Below are 603 nucleotides of genomic sequence, written 5' to 3'. Positions count from 1 at the left end.
GTGTGTTCCTGTAATTATATTTGTGTGGGGACCATGTTAAGCATAGACCCTACAGAGGACATTTTTTGAAAGTGAGTGAGTGTGTGTGTGTGTGTTACTGTACTTATATTTATGTGAGGACCATGTCAAGCATAGACCCTACAGAGTGAAGACATTTTTGGAAAGTGAGTGTGTGTGTGTTCCTGTACTTAAGTTTGTGTGAGGACCATGTTAAGCATAGACCATACGGAGTGAGGACATTTTTGGAAAGTGAGTGTGTGTGTGTGTGTGTTCCTGTACTTATATTTGTGTGAGGACCATGTCAAGCATAGACCCTACAGAGTGAAGACATTTTTGGAAAGTGAGTGTGTGTGTGTTCCTGTACTTAAGTTTGTGTGAGGACCATGTTAAGCATAGACCATACGGAGTGAGGACATTTTTGGAAAGTGAGTGTGTGTGTGTGTGTGTTCCTGTACTTAAGTTTGTGTGAGGACCATGTTAAGCATAGACCATACAGAGTGAGGACATTTCTGGAAAGTGAGTGTGTATGTGTGTGTGGCCTGTAGAAGGCCCCCTAGCGTCAGACTTGAGTACTGCCCCGGCTGACGACGACTCCCACTTCTG

Source organism: Limanda limanda, chromosome 3, assembly GCF_963576545.1.
Source record: "Limanda limanda chromosome 3, fLimLim1.1, whole genome shotgun sequence".
Classification (NCBI taxonomy): domain Eukaryota; kingdom Metazoa; phylum Chordata; class Actinopteri; order Pleuronectiformes; family Pleuronectidae; genus Limanda; species Limanda limanda.
Note: the sequence above shows the minus strand (reverse complement) of the source record.